We start from the raw sequence: 12,760 nt of genomic DNA on the forward strand, positions 1-12,760 counted from the left end.
TATGAAAAATTATTTAAAGTTATTTAAAAATGAAGTTACAATTCCTAAATATCAACTTCAAAAAACATCTTGAAGCACCTTTTAAAGTATCAAATTAAAAAAGACTTATATTCACTAGGTACTATAATTTAAAAGAATTACTTTCTTGACAATGCATTCCATTTTCGACGTTGCACGGTAGCAGTTTGCTTCTTGCTAACCATCTTTCTTAGTCATGTGCTCTGGCAACCTTGAGCTTCTCAGTTAACATTTGACACAGCATAGTGTCAACAAATTGTAACAGACAGTTAAGTTCGTATGGATAAATTTGCGCATATTACGTTCTCTTTGTATTTCATGGGTTCATTTTTCTTTAACATATTTTTATGGCACTGCTTCCTAAAATGAGGTACCTAGTTTTGTAGACAATACAATTAGATTAAGAATACCTGAATTAACCCTAGACTGCTTGATATTGTTACAAGTACCTGTTTTGTTTCGAACCGGAAGAACGCTCATATGTGTTCTTGGTACGTAATTCTTAGTACATTCATAAATGTCGTCAGATGCTTTATTTGTACAGAAATATAGTTGATGGCATAGCACCAAGTGTTCTCAAATTATGTAAATTATATTCGCACCTGCGTTTTTTTCTGTTTTAAAATTTATTTTAGTGTATTTATGTGTGGTAGAAATTAAAAGAAACAGGAAGATAACAATTTTGTGTATGATTAACTCTCTAGGTACACTGAATTCTCTGTTGCTGTTTAGCAAGGTTATGCATTCAGTGTTATACCATATGTATATAAACCAGCTGACTGATCACTACATGATGTTATGTTATGTTATGTAGAAGTGAGGGAGGCCACCTAATATTTACCCTAATGTTTATGATGTTGAAAATTAGGGTCAACTAGTAGAACTGATTGATGAAATATGACAGGGATGATTAGGAGAGGATCTTTCAGAAATGCGAAAGTTCAGCGCTTACCCTAGTGATCGTTCGGCGGGTACCATAGTATGAAATATCGTCTATTCGCGTTACGTTTTTTAGCAGTCATTATAATTGAATTGTATTACAAGCTTATACTTTCTTTTATAATTAAACGAAACAAAAATATTCTTCTCAGTCAGCATTAAAATTATGCGTCTTCCGCTTCTTATTTCTTTTTTTCCGTGGCAGCAGCGTAGCATGCCGTTGTTGGATAGAGAACACGTGGGTAATGGGGACATAAAATAATGGACTAGATATGGAATCAGATACTTCTAGCATTCGCAAATTGATTCATCTAATCATGTAGTGTTATTTGAATATCGCTAAGAATCATTTTATGTCAAAATTTTAATTATGCAGTTCGCACAAGTGTTAAAATAGCGAAGCAAAATCTGAAATTTTAATAAGTTTATAAGATTTTCATTTGAATTAACCAGTTATTTATAATTTCAGCTTAAAACTTCTCCCTTCCGTTTCCTCACAAGAAATGCAATTTAATTAGTTAGATAGCATTTAAACTGAAGTTTTGGGATTGTAAGACACAGCGTGTTTTTTGTCTTTCAGGGCACGTTTCATTAGTTCCTGCCAGCTTTGGTGAATTGTAATTAGTCAGCTTTGCGTTATCGCTGCTGATATTTGGATTTTATATGCCGGTTAGAACTTTTGAACCAGCTTAAATTAAAATTTAATTATTTAGTCTTTGACTATTATTCTACGTTTTAAATTGAAACTCACTGCTACTTTAGTTGCATCATCATGAGTTGTGCTTACTTGTATTAGCAAAAGAACGTGTGTTTAAGTTCAAAATTATGTTTAAATAAAAGGGCTTTATTTAAACCTTTCCAAGTTTTCGCAGTTACTTTTCGCCATAGCGATAATTCACTCCATATCTGTTAGGGTTTTTGCACAGATCAAGTTTTACCAGAACAAGGAATACCCTATAAGTTTCGCCCCTAAAGTTCCACTGAGAGTTTAAATACGACTGGTTGAATTTTCAAATTAAGTTTTTTGTAGCATGAGATATGTCTTTTAAGTCCTAGTCCTGTTGCATCTTTTATTTTAATTGCCTCCCAAGCTGTATAGCTTTTTTATATTAGCGATTATTACTTAAATAATTTTATCTCTTACGGGAGGTAATTAGGTCATCAGCACTTTTTTTTTCCAGAAAGATAGAGTGCTAAACGACAAAGTAATGCATATCTTTTTTTTTAATGTTTTATTGTCCATATGAAACAATAAAATAAAATATTTAGTTTTATAGAAATAAAAGTTTTAACTTAAATCGTGGAAGTATTACTCGGCAGATTTTATGATAACGTTACAAAAGAGCGTATCAGAAAAATTTGGCTTTATTTCTCTATTTTAAGATATTCTGTATGCACAGAGAAAAAAAAAAAAAAAAGAAAGAAAAAAAAACTATTTTAAATTTTTTTATTTCCTGATTCGAAGTCAAATGATGTGAACTAATCCATTTTTAAAAATCTGATTTTTATAAAGAAATTCACAGAATTAGAATTTCAAAAAAGATTGAAACCTGAAGAAATGTAAACAAATGGTGGCTATAAATCCTTCAATTTAAAAAAAAGTGAAATTAAAGCATAAAATCAATCGGAAAATAGGTGGCCGTATTGTTTATTGTTCTGATCGAATTTTTTTAATAAAAAATTAATCCCAATCTACTTATTAAATTCGCAAAATTTAATACAATTAAACCCTTGAATTAATATATTAATGGAGTTAAAAATGAAATTTTAAACGCTAATGATGTATGGACTTAAAAGTATTATCTGACGGCAACGGTCGATTAGCTGGGTACGTCTAAATTAAATTGCTTCGCAAGAAATTTCTTCTAAGGTCAAACCAGCCTTTCTTGTAATAGAAATCTATAAGACAAAAGTAAATAATCACTTGAAATGGTAAGAAACATTAACGATGATGCAATTATTAATGACTGGTAATCGATTGTAGCAATATACGCTTGAAACTAGGATGCATGTTTTCCTGAAAGATTTTCTTAGAAAAAATGGTTCGTATTAAATGTTACACATGGGGAAAATCTCATGCATCCAACCTTTTGTGGGCACTGAAGCCGGGATTAGCTAGTAGTGTTAACTGATCTTACGCATTCGGCTACTGTTCGGCCGAAAGTTGACAGAAACGTAGAATTTATTATTTAATTGCCTGAAAGAGTTTATGAAATCGTAATCTCTCTAAGATGAAAACTACAAGTTTTATTTTACATACTGACAGAATGAAGGATAAGTTATTTAATTCTCTTAAAAAGGAAAAAATTGAAAATAGTTTTAGAGTATGTTTTATAATATAAAATAATATATTAAGACAGAGATCTCTCTCTTACTTTGCAGGAGATGAAAGGAAATATTTTGTGATAAATGTGATCAGTCAGTTTTAAAGCAGAATTTAGAAACAGAATTTGGAGAGAAACGAAAAAGAAAGATTAATGAAGCAGACTGCCACAAATAGACTGGTGAAAAAAGAAAAATATAGTTTATAAGAGTAGAATGGATAACGGCAATATGCATTTCGATCTCACAATTGTAACGGAGGCATGAAAATTAAACGAGATATTTTTTCAGTTCCTAACCGGTGTAAAATTAATGTCATTAGAGGTAGATTATTTAAAAGAAATGTGTTATGATTTAGCAATAGAAATTTCACCAGAAATGTCTAAATTAAGAAACGCAATGGTTTAATAATTATGTACACTAAAGCAGTTACAATTTTAGCTCTTTCAAATGTCATGAAAATGTAACTAATAAACGATTACTTTAAAGAATTTACGAGCGTTGTATACAGAAACATTAGTCAAATCTAAAAGTTGCATTAAGTATATTATTCACTTTGCTAGTTAAGGCTAATGGTGATAAAAGCACCAATAAGCATACAAAATTAAAATCTTATATAAGGTCTTCATTTCTTTAAGAAATGGTTAAAATATGATTATTCTCTCTAGACAGCAGAAATTAAATAATCAAGTAAATTTCGAAGAAAAATATTGAAAGATCTGCTTCATTATATGAAGAAAAATTGAATTATAAAAGATACTTAAATTAGTGTAATACATTTTTATGTAATATATATTAAATATTATTTGTATTTTTAACTGATTTCTTAAAATATATTTCTTAAAGTTTCTTATTTTAAAACTGAAAAATTCATGAGGACTATTTTCTAAGTAAAAACCATTATTATAAAATTTATGGAACATTTTAAACAGCAACTTTCGCTGCATTTAAAAATGGACGCATGTTGTTAACCTACCATTGCGTTTAATTTAGTCTCTTGCCGCAGATGAAGATGTATTTAGGCTTGGTTTTTGTCATTTATAAGATTTTAATCAAAATGACTCTTTTTATATAATGTCGTTGGATTAAATTGCATAAAAACCTATTATATACAGTTTTTAAAATTAAACATTTCCATTTCTCATTCTTAAAAATTTTTCAATGATAATGAAATCTGAACAGAAATCGTTAAGCCTAAACATTGGCTACAACTATTGGAAATGATAGTAATTACTGTTGTTAATTGTGGTTGCAGCTGCATTCTCTTGCTGCAGAAACCATGCGTGAGCCAACTGGCATCAAACCACAATAGCAACTTGAACAGCAAACGAAAAAGTAAACATAAATACCAACATTCTCATTCACTGTTTGCTGGATAAATGAAAGCTTATATATGATTCAGTTCAACGCACGAGTAATGCTGAGAAAGTAAGGTCAAAATGGAATTGTTTTTAACCTATTGCTGAAAACTTCACCAACCCCCAACTGGCTCACTGGGGTTTGTTAAAATTGTTTCATAAATCCTACTGCTTAATAAAATCACGAACAGCTCCAGCAACAAACTGAATTCCTTAAATTCTCAAACTAACTGCTCCAGTCCGCCCCCGCGAAAGAACCTTAACCATCCCTTGGTTTTGGTTGTCTCCGCGCGCGCAGAGACGACAGCATAACCTATCATTCTGTGACTCACAGTCCGCGCATACCCAACTTCATTTAACGGAGTAAGGGGAAGAGAGCTAAATATAACTTTTTCGCTTCAGCCTGATTTGGGGGTGATGCTCAGCAGTTGGAAACCTTAGTTTAGAGGAGATTTGAGAGAAAGAGAAGAGAGACGTATAGTTCTTGCGATCGGTGAAGGGTTTTGCTTTACGGAATAGTGTGGTTTCAAGAAGAGACCGTGAATTTTGGCAGCACTAGGGATTGCGCTGAACAGGCTTGCAGAAGGTAGGTCAGCGTTGCTATCTGAAAATATGAGTTATCTGCTTTTCATAATCTTACATCAAGGTAATCTCTTTTTGCCTGTAACGAAACATAAGCCATTTATCTAAAACTTTCTGAAGACTCAAAATAATATTCAGTAGCTTGTTGCTTTTGAAAAGTTTCTGCTTTGGTTAATTTGCAGTTATTAAAATGCTCTTAAGAGATCTGTTTTTCTCAAAACTTTCATCAACAGGCAGATTACCATAGAAAATATAATGAAGAATTTCTGACATGAGAGAACTATTTAAGTAAACCCCTTCTTAAGTTCTACGCTCAATTTTGCCAAGAATTTCTGACAATTTACTACTAAAATAAATATTCACATTGGCTTTATTATAGATTCAAGACAACTGACAATCATCGATGTTTAATTGTTTATATTATTCTGGAAAAAGTTATTTGCTTTTAAATTGCTTTTTTTTTTTTTTGTTGTTGTTGTTTTGTTTTTTTGTTGTTGTTGCTGTTAGTAGTCCGGAACGAAGCAGTATGTCTGTCTGAAAGATTTGATGGTGAAAATAGACTCACTATTCGTATATAGATTCAATTAAACACAGTAGTTTTATTTACCAGTTACAAATACCTAATCCTGAATTCAGTAAAAGAGATATAGTGTTTTTCATTAATGGAACTTGCCAAATAGTTTCAGCTGGCCTCGGATTGAATAATTAGTGAACTGAATTCCTTGACAGCAGTATAGCCAAAATGGCATAGCTTGCCTTTTATTGATATAAACATTACTTCAAGACTAAATTAAAGACTCTAAATCATGAAATTCTGCTAAACGTTTTTCTTGTCACATTTGATTATCTTTCAAATTCGTTTTAAATACGAAAGGTAATATGTACTGTGTAATGATGATATGAAAAGTATAGTATCACTATTTAATATTTAATATTTAATAATCAGGATTAATTAATGGTAAAAGTAAGCTTACTTTATTATCTCTTAAATTTACTTAAAGCATTCTTAAATTGTAGACCTCTATCAAAGAGCAACTGAATAGTTATTCGAATCGTTACACCATTACAGTTATTTGAATCGATCAAAATGTTTAATAGGTACATTAAATAGCTTTAGGTTTCACAGACAAAGTAAATTGTGGCTTAAATCCTATATAAAGTATGCGCCAAATCAAAATTTTATTTCTCTGACATGTAAACAGACTTCAAGAAAAGAATTTTCAATTAGGAAGTGGCAATAGCTAAAAGGCACAATTTATTCCATTACTGAGACTTTTATTTTATAAATTTCATTGTTGTGTGACACATTTAATACTGATTTTCAGTCCGATAATCATTGCGCTGAAGATTTTCATTCCGTTTATCAGTAATAAAAATGGAAATCATCATTTTAATAAATTAGCTGCTTGATTATAATTTGCATTTTGAAGTTAAGTTTTAATATTCTTTATTGAAAGATTAAATTTTACACACAATGAAACAAAGCATATTCTCTTCTTTTTAGTAATAAAAAATACAATCTAGAAATTTTGATACTTTAAAAACATTTTTCTACCTAATTATTTTCCCTTTCTAAGAATTGCCAAGTTTTAATCTGTTTGAAAAATCCTGGTTTTTAAGATGTATTCATAAGTAGATTCTGAGAACAAAAGAATTTAGGTTTATTTAAAAATAAAGAGTTAAGAATTAATGTTAAAAATTTTAAACATTTGTTACATTTTTTACCCAACTAAACAATTGCCAACGAGAAGTAAATATAATTTGTGTATTAACAGTTATAAAAAATGTAAAATGTTATAACATTTCATGTATATAATGAAATGGGAACGACTAAACAAATTTTTACTTTTTAATTTTTGTCATTTTTAATATTAGCTTTGAATAGTACATTTTGTGTATGTAATTATGATGGTTTGTGTACTGTAATTATGATGGTTTGTGTACTGTAATTATAATGGTTTGTGTACTATAATTATGATGGTTTGTGTACTGTAATTATAATGGTTAATTTTATGTTGTTAAGCATTAAAAATAATTTATAGAAATTTATGTTAGATTTAATTTCAGAAATTAAGAGACAGGTATGTACTAAAGTTAAGAGCTACTGTCGTTGAGGGTTTTCTAAACCAGAAACTTGATATCACATGCATAAAAAATAAACGAACTCAGTTTTTAAAATTTTCCTTTAACAACACTTCTATATAAATTTTGAATCGAATGCAAGCACATAATTTAATTTAAATAATCTGAACATCGTAAGAATTAGCAACACTCCCTCATAAAAGCATGCCTTAAATTTAAAACTAATCATTTTATAATTCTTAATTAAACTTTCAATCTTGATTCATTTATCTTGAATTTTAATCTTAAAATACATTGTACAGTTGTGAAAACTATTTTTAGGACTGTGATATTTCCAAGATTATGGGTACAGGGTATTTCAGCAAATCGGTTACAAATTTTCAGGAGATATAGACGATGGAAAATAGTACAGCAATTCATGGTCGGAAACGCTTTCCTGGCTCGGGAGTGATGACACAAATCACAAGATAGAAAGCAAAAGAAAATGATGAGTAAACAGGTTTATTATGTTTAGTACAGCAGAAACCAAGAAATAAGAACAAAAACAGACAACGATGATCATCAAAGAAGGTGTTTGAAATTACGACCTGAGACCACGATGCATGAACCGTGCGGCATGCATCTTCCATATGTGATGCAGGTCTGCAAAGCGCCGAAGATGTGACACCTGCATCACGGTTTGGATCGTAATTTCGAACATTTTCTTTAATGACGATCTTTGTCTATTTCTGTTCTTATTCTTTGATTTATGCTGTACTGCGCATAATAAACATGTTTCCTCGCCCTGTTTCATGTCTCGTCTTTCTTGTGTTTTGTGTTGTTACTACAGCGCCAGAAAAGACTTTTCAACTATTGCTATGTGATTTTCCATCTTCTAGGTGTACTCTAACTCTCCTGAAAGATTGTAACCGATTTTCTGAAACACCCTTATATATCAGCATGAAATGTCCTCCTTATTCATTATTTTTATTTTGGTTTCTTCAATTTTTGAACAATATAGAGTTCATAAGAATGATATGTTGACTAATAAAGAAAATAGGGGATATTATCTCCTTTATTATTCTTCCATATAACCATAATACAGCACTTTCATTATTAGTCTTACATATAAAGATATGACAACAAAACAGTATTCGCATATCTTGCGTATTTCTTCAATAATTTATCCATTATAGCAATGAGCTAGACAAAAAGGAAATAACGGACCTGATTTCCTTTATCAGTTTTATGTATATCGTAAAATCTGCACAATATTTTCTTTAATAATTTCTAAAATATTTGATTTCAGATTTATATTCAAATTTAAGCACGGAAATAAAAATCATTTTATTTGAATCTATCTTGTTCATATGTCAACATCAAATTAATGTTTCGATGTAAGACTGGAAGTCATTTTTGTTGTTCGATAACGGTCATTAAAATAGTAAAATTTATTGTTAATCGATGTATATAAATCTAATGCTATTTAATTTGTTTTAACTCGAACCTTAGTAATAGCTAAGAAGAATATCCGCTCGTCGCTTTCCGTTTGTGTTATTACATAATTTCAAACCTACCTAAAATACAGATGAAATCTTACAGGAGCTGGAAATGAAGTAAGCTTCAGAATCATACTAGAAGAGAAACACGTCGATATAAAATTAAAAATTAAGACGAAACAGCACACTCATACTGGCGCAGATTTTGAATAAGTTCTGCTCTGCTTAGAATTCCCCCCCCCCAAAAAAAAACGGAAGACATAATTTCTTGATTTTCAGTCTTCTTAATAAAAATAGAAAATGGACAAATAAATTTCCTTTTACTGAGTATGGAAACTTAATTAGTTTAATGTTCGAAATATCCCAAGTAAAAAAAAAAATAATAATAATAACTGAGTTTAAATTTCGAAAGCAAAAGCAAATATTTAATACCATATTTACTGGATGTACCGCCTTCTTTTAAAATAATTTTATCGCAAGAAAATCGAGAAGGAAAAATTATGCGAATAATTTAATTTCAAAAGGATGTTGTTGCAGTAAGAAAAGAAATGAAATATATTCATAGATTAAACTACCGGTAACTATTCCAATATTATTTATTTAAAAGAATACATAGTAATATTGACATTACAATATCTAATAAGATATCTTCATTTCTGCTTCCCTGTATGGTTGAATCTCACCTCGATCTATTATTCTTCACTGCTACTCCTAAGGCTTCAAATCATTTAGTGCTGCTGAAACTGTTGTCGTGCTGTCTGCTACAGCTTGCTGGTTATCCACATCATCACTTTTCAGTCAGTCAAAACACTGTGCAGTCGTTTGGTTTCTTGATGCAGAACAAATAAAAAAGACGCAAAACTCTTGCCGGGATTCGAACTCCAGATTTCCCGATTAAATACTTCGGATGTACTCCCAATAGGAAATAGGAAATGCAATAGGAAAGGAGGGAGAAAATACGTGATGAAGATGCAGTGATATGTGAAAGCATCCGAGAGAATTAAATATCCCCATTTTCTTGAAACTCTTCAGTATTATTGCTCTATCAATCAAAGACCATGCGCCCAATATTCAAGAACAAATTCATAAGTACGACGTGTACGAATCTACTGTTTTAAAATATAGGGTAGCTTGCATTCTCAACATCTTGAGGAAGGCTAAAATTTTGTAAACATTGTATAACAACAAGTTTTAAGTGAACTATCGCTTCCGGTTGGTTGATCGTTCGTAAATAAAGTCTAATTTATAAAATTTATTGATCAATGTTATTATTATTGTTCTATTCTCACATGAAATGGACAATGGTAACTGTAACTGCTCCTGTACACATCCGTTCTCATGCTCTGATTTGAAAATAACGCATCGATCATGGTCATATAGAGTTTCCGTTTCACAAATCAATGACTTCAAAATTTCCACAAATTCAATGACTTCCAAAATTTTTTAAAGCGACGTACCTTTACAATTCCTCATTAGAGTGTTAAATATTGCCATTTTTTAATATTAGGTGTATTACTTATGTTTAGTATATTATTTCTTTAAACATAATACATTTGGCGGCAAGATACCTTTATTTCTAAACAGACTTGAGAGAAAAAGAGAGGACTGAAGCGAATACATTTAAATTATTTTCTAATGAGACAATTCTCGTCGCATGTACCGAGAACACATTTAATACTTGCAAATGTACTAACACGTTATCAATCACATACCTATTTTAACTTCCTTTTTCGATTCCACCAGCGGCCAAGCGGTAAAATTGCCAAAAACTGTTAGTTCCGTCCGGAATTCGAATCCCGGCTGGCTGCATGGACGCTTTCATAGTTTTCCCCATGTGTAATGTGTATACGAACCAGTTATCCTTAGAAAGTTTTCTACAAAGGCATCCCTCCCCTTAGGTAGGATAGCATTCGTGTGCTTTGCAGTAATTAAATAAACCAAACGAAAAACCAATTAACTTTTCTCAATCACATATTTATTTTAAATACCAGATTTTAGAAGATAGGAATTATCTTATAATATACTTTTTTTACGAAAGTCTGTTCAGAGCTTCAGAGAAATTATCACTTGCGGTTATCAATTTTAGCCATAATCTGATATGCTGTTCTCAAGTCTTAAATTTAAAATATTGGCTTATATTAATAAATAAAATTGGAAAGTTTTGGCTTATATTTTAATATAGTATTTCATTAAAAATTGTTATCAGTTTCAAGTAAATTACCCTTCCGATTTTTCATTAAAGACAGTTATGAGCTTCCTGTAAAATACCCCTTCTGACTGTTCACTTTTGAATTCTGTAAGAACCTTAATACAAATTCAGCTTAAACTTGCAATTAAAATTATTAAAGATATTTATTTAAACTTAAAATACAGAAAAAAAATTTAATCTTTGAAACTAAAAATGAATAAAAATGAGAATACTGAACTATTATTAGGAAACTTTAAATTATTTTTGGAATGCAAAGGTAATGAACATAAACAGAATGCAACAATATGTATGGACCCTTGAAAGATATAAGGTATTTTCAATTTCTGTAGGACATTATTGTTCAGTAGAACTAGATGATTTTAAAAATACCTAAAAATTATTACTCGCTTAAATTTAGAACCATATAGATGTAGATGATAGATTACAAATGGTTATTATTTTCATTCTTTCTATATTGCACCATTAGATCGTTCAGTGTTTGAATGCACTTTATAAATTGAAAATGCCTCAATTTCTTCATCCACCGACGTTGATAGAATATTTAATATGTAACATATAATACATGAATAAATAGCAGCTCAGATCTTTTCTATCAAATAAAATAAGTACTTTTGTGATCGGTTTCCTAGAGTTCTTAAGAGTTGCTTGTTTAGTATAGATTCATAAAAACTGAAAAAACAGTTTATTCGGATTATTGGATACTATGAGTTTTATAATATAAAATTGAAAGGTAGGAATTAAATTTCATTTATACATAGAAAGGACGTTCACATTAAATCCGGCTTTACATTTTAGACCCTTAAATTGACTAAATTTTGTCTAGCAAACATATAATTTATTTTTCATTGTTAATTCCATTTACATCATAGCATTTTTATCATTGATGTACTAATGCAATATATATATATATACATATACAGGGTGGCGCAGGGAAACGGGAAATTTCGAAATAACGTCATTTCCACGAATAAATTCATAAAACTAGTAATTTATTAACGAAAGTGCATGTATTCAGCATGCTATTTATGTTTTTACAATCAAAATGTCCAAAAGTGTCTCTTTACTTTTTAAAGATGACATCGGAAAGATGTGCTCCCATTCGGCGTTCACACTCTAACAGCCTGTTATGAAAACTCAATGGGAATGCGCGGTGTAGCAAATCGTGGGAGATGGCAGAGATTTCTTTTTCAATGTTCTTCTTCAGTTCATGGATTGTTGCAGGACGTGTAAGGTAAGAAGTCGCACACACTAAGATCAATGGATCTCGCAGGCCATTCAATGTCATCGTTACGTGAAATAAACAAATGACTTCTAAACAAATGACGTTAATCCGTATCGTCGCTTAATCCCTAGCGAAGATGCATGCTGTCGAAAGGAGCGGCGAGGACTTCTCTCGATTACAGTTCTAACAGCTTCAATGTTCTCTGGGGTACGTACCGTTGGAATGCCACCTGGAGGTTTCTTTTTCAAGGCAGATCTTGTATCTTCAAAATTACGCACCCAAGTTGTAATCGCCATGCGCAAATGGAACACCTCCATGACGTCCAAGCTGATAATGCTGTCGAAATCTCTGCGCGGCAATCGCACTATCACCATTTTTATAAAACACTCTCACAGCTACTGCACGTTCTGCACCAGTCCAACGATCCATGATTACTAAATGGCAATGCGCTCACAACAATTGTGCAAAGTTTTGAACAACTGCTGGCTCTACAGTGCTACCAACTGTAATGTTCAAAATTTCCCATTTCCCTGCGCCACCCTGTACTTAT

The 12,760-nt window shown here is 31.0% G+C and overlaps 1 protein-coding gene across 3 annotated transcripts in view; it reads left to right on the forward strand.

The window, feature by feature from the left end:
* Positions 1-5,065: 5,065 nt before the first annotated feature.
* LOC118195217 (uncharacterized) overlaps positions 5,066-12,760 on the forward strand; it is an 83,659-nt gene continuing 75,964 nt past the window's right edge. For 2 of the 3 annotated variants that reach the window (XM_035366480.2, XM_035366490.2), the window contains exon 1: positions 5,066-5,223. The gene's annotated coding sequence lies outside the window, so the exon portion shown is untranslated. The remainder of the gene's footprint in view (positions 5,224-12,760) is intronic. The other variant, XM_035366485.2, reaches the window with a different exon arrangement.

This window comes from Stegodyphus dumicola, chromosome 6 (genome assembly GCF_044657685.1).
Source record: "Stegodyphus dumicola isolate Sdum_Otavi_A_Nest chromosome 6, ASM4465768v1".
In the NCBI taxonomy this organism is placed as follows: domain Eukaryota; kingdom Metazoa; phylum Arthropoda; class Arachnida; order Araneae; family Eresidae; genus Stegodyphus; species Stegodyphus dumicola.